Source organism: Tamandua tetradactyla, chromosome 25, assembly GCF_023851605.1.
Source record: "Tamandua tetradactyla isolate mTamTet1 chromosome 25, mTamTet1.pri, whole genome shotgun sequence".
NCBI classification, from domain to species: domain Eukaryota; kingdom Metazoa; phylum Chordata; class Mammalia; order Pilosa; family Myrmecophagidae; genus Tamandua; species Tamandua tetradactyla.
The window spans coordinates 897,065-901,317 of record NC_135351.1 but is presented as its reverse complement, the minus strand read 5'-3'; the positions used below and the strand labels follow the sequence as shown (position 1 = coordinate 901,317).

The 4,253-nt window shown below is 42.5% G+C and overlaps 1 pseudogene; it reads left to right on the top strand.

Moving 5' to 3' along the window:
- Positions 1–358: 358 nt before the first annotated feature.
- LOC143669060 (zinc finger protein 280B-like) lies at positions 359–1,970 on the top strand (annotated as a pseudogene).
- Positions 1,971–4,253: the final 2,283 nt, after the last annotated feature.

Here is a 4,253-nt window from a genome sequence, read left to right as displayed (position 1 = left end):
GGGAGTCTGAGCTCATGCTGTGCTAGAAACTGGGCTTGGTCCTTTACAAGCTGACCTTCCTCTTTGGCTTCCCCTTATCAGTTTTATCTTGTCTTTTAAAGAACAGAGACTGCAATGTACAACTCAAAGCTTTGTGAAATCAGACACAAATGGGTTTCTAATCCTGTTCACCCACTAACTAGCTGTCACTTAAATGGATTCAGCCTGCTTACCTCATGTGTAAAACAGAGATGTTTTTAACTCAGTGTTTTGGGGGAGGATTAAATAAGGTAATGATTTTTGTCTTTTCAAATAAATACAGACTAATGTCATATGGTTGTGTTTAGGTAACAATTTATAGAAAGAAAACTCTGGAAGTTGAAGGAACCTCTGGCTTCAATTGAGCAAAAAAATATTAGTAAAATGGCACATCTCTTGAGGGAGAAGGACCAGGAGCCAGCACCACAGATGAAGAATGGAGAAGACTCGAAACGCCAAGATGATGAAGATGCTGAGCTGATCTTTGTTGAGGTGGAAGATCCTGACATTCTCTTTGTCAAGGCAGTTTCAAGTGCAAAACCTGTCATTTCAAACATTTTGAACAGAGTTACCCCAGGCTCAGGTTCAGCCAAAAGGAAAGAACACATGGGTCAAGTGACCATTCCAGCATTGAAGCCTGCAGACCATGTGACCCCATCATCAAGGGCAGTGGCCGATTGGCCAGTTTCTCCACCTGTATTGAGGTCAATGGATATTCCTATGATTATGGAGCATTTGGCTAACCCTGGTTGTCAAAGGAACCCACCGCAGGTCATGCGCCTGATTGCCTCAGATTTGCCCCCACCATGGATGCAGTGTGTGGCTGAAGCTGCTCATTCTTCCGCAAGGATGAAAGTCCTCGTGATTCAACATGATCTTCCCCTTCTGATATAAACAGTGGAAACCCCAAAAGGCCTAAACTCAGTGATGGAACACTGGGGGCACTCGTCAGATACCCTTTCATGTGCCTTCCCCACAGTGAACACTGGTGTTCCTACCTCATTAAACCATGTCCAGAATGGAACATTATTTCCATCGGCATGTGTGAATGACAAGACACGTTTGGCTCTTCTGACTCAGGACATAGCAAACAGCTTTGAAGGACCAGCAAAACCAGACTTTTCAAGCCTAACAAGTCAGAACAAGACTGCTGATTCCAAGAAAGGAAATCTAGTTGTGTTACTTCATGACTTTTACTATGGACAGCGTAAAGGAGACTGGCAGCCAGAAGAAAAGACTCGCACATAGTTTAAGGGCCTCAGCTGCTTGAAAGTTCTAAAAAATGTTAAGTTTATGGAGCACCATTTGGAGCTTCAGAAGCAGAAGGGTGACAGTTGGGAAGGCCATACCACCTGTCAGCACTGCCACTGGCAATTTTCCACTCCCTTCCAGCTGCAGTGTCACGTTGAAAGTGTGCCCATCCCCCAGAAGCCCTCCCCTGTTTGTAAAATCTGTGAACTATCATTTGAAACAGACCAAGTTCTCTTACAACCCATGAAGGACAATCACAAACCTAGCAAGATGCCTTACGTGTGCCAGGTTTGCAATTACAGATCATCAGCCTTTGCTGATGTGGAAACACATTTTAGAACATGCCATGAAAACACTACAAATTTGCTGGGTCCATTTTGTCTGAAAAATTTTAAAACTGCCTCCCCATACATGCGCCATCATAGAGGGCACTGGGAAAGGAATGTTCACCAGTGTTCCAAATGCTGGCTACAGTTTTTAACTTTCAAGGAAAAAATGGAGCACAAGACCCAGTATCATCAAATGTTTAAGAAGCCTAAGCAACTGGAAGGATTCCCTCCTGAAACAAAAGTTGATATTCACATGTCCCTGGACCTCTTCAACCAGGATCTGTGGAAATAGTGTCCATTACTGTGAGTACATCTGACTCTCAGCCATCACCCCTCATATCTAAAAGTAGAATTTCAAAAACCTCTCATTAATTCTAGTTTTGGTGAATTTTCTAAAGTAGATATTACAATCCAAGACAAAACCTCCCCAAAGACAAAATATTTAAACCTTGCATGTGTCAGTAGCACCAAAAATAGTGAAGCCAATGGAGCATTCATGGATTTCTTTAAATTCATGATGTACAATATGGTTTGATCTGAATTATGAGGTATTACTTTGATGTATATTACTTAGTTTTCATGTAACTAACTTAACACATAAAAGTTGTTTGTGTGTAAGAATGTGAGAAAAGAAAGGAGATACCTTTTTTGTTATTTTGATATTTATTCTTTTGAAAATTTTGCTGTCAGTATATAGAATGTCTGAGGTTTTTGAAGTACTTAATTTTATTTTCAACTTCTTCCATGCATTGAAGATTTCAGTATTACCTCTTTTCCAACTGGAATGGCTTTGTTATGGGGTGAGACCTGACTCTTTTTGCTGCTGAGCTCCCAGAAGTGCCTCTGCTCTGCTGGCCTAAAATAATGGGAGTGTGGGGAGGCAGCTAGACTAAGGCTGGTTGAGGGAGGAGCGGTGGCCCCTTGTCCCCATTGAGGGAGATGCTCCCATCTGCTTAGGTCTTGGAGTGAAGGCAGAAGGACACTGCCTATCTTCATCTGATGCAGGAATATCCAAGGAGGCAAAACCATTCAAAGTAAAGTGCTTTTGCTTTGTGAGCAGCCCCTGCAGACAGAACAGCTGTATCAGCTGTCACTGTTTCAAGTAATGAAACAGCAGTGATTAGTAGAGTGGGGCCTGGCACCAGTGAACCTCTTGTTGGTGATCCAGAGGGGAATTTGCTTCATCTGTTCCCACAGCCCCTCTCGCTGGCCTTCAGTGGAGAGCAAACTGTCTGTATCAGCCTGTGATGCCTCCAAGGGAAAGGGGCTCCCACAGTTAGAGTTCCGGATCCATAATTTTAACTGAAGAGGGCCAAACAAAGGTCATTGCCCAGTTGATGGACTGGACTAAAGTGATTTCTTCCACTGTTAAGTTAGAATGGGGGCTTGTCCACAAACAGTAGGTACAGTTAGATAAAAAAGATAGCCCAGGTGACTAAAATTAAACACATTATAGGAGTTTTCCATTTACTTTTCTGTGTGTGTGTGTGTGTCCTACTGTAATTGAACATGTGACACATGCAATGTTGTGTCTTGCCCTTGATGTGAATATCTCAAATTTAGCAGTTATTCTCTTGTAGGTATTACTTTTCAAATTTATCAAATTAATAATGGTTTGTGTCTTAGTTGACACTCTAGTGTGCAGGAACTGTCCCATTTATTTGAAAAAATAGTAAGTCTTAGAGTTACTGTCCTTCAGGGTTGTCGGGAATTTAATCTGCCACTGTACTGTGGAGGAACCTTTGCCCTTGCCCTCCCCAAGTGCTCTTTAAGGGAACTGAGGATTGCCCTCTTGAGTGTAGTTTCCTGAACATCAGCACGTGTCTGCGGCTGTGGGTTCCCAGGGTTGTGTCTCGAGGCTTGGTCCAGGGCCACTTCTCCTTCACTGCTGACTCAGGTGCCCAGCAAACTCTGCACACCCCTTAAGGAATGTGGGATGCTGGCTCTAGACCAGGCCTGGAGAAATGTTTTTTCCTTTCCTTTCTCCTCCTCCATGAAGGCACCTTATGTCTCATTACTTCTGCCTCCTACTATAGTGACATTTCCTAGGTTTTCATGAAAAGCCGGAAAGAGAGACTCTTCAAGAGCTCAGCTTCCCTCTTAGATTTGGAGGATGGAATGCAGGGAACAAAGCCATTTTGCGAGTATACTATCCACAGTTTAGTGTCATTTTATTGACTGAGTATAGCCCTATTGGATTGATTTGCACTTAAACATTCTACCAGGCCTTTTCATTTAGTTTGCTTGGGCCACAGCACTTTCCTAAAATTTCAGGCCCAGTATTTTTTTGAGGAGGAGAAATATTTTTTTTCCTAATTATTATTATTTTATTGGTTTTTTTCACAATTATTTAAAAAATATTGCCTCTCTTCCACTTGTTCTGGTCTCAGGTGGAAAATCCTACTGTGTATAGTCTACATTTTTTTGCATACTTACCTCCTTTGTTGTTGAATCTATGTTTTTGTGGTTGCTCAGTATTATCAGCACTGTTATTTGCTGCTTCCCTAAAGCAGGCTCCTAAGGAGTACAGATTGCCCTTTACTGCCACATCTGAGGTTCCAGGGATCTGGCCCCTGCCTACCTCATCTCTCTTTTCCATTCTCTGCTGGGCTTCTCTACAATTCTACCCTCTGATGCACCATTTTCTGACAGCTT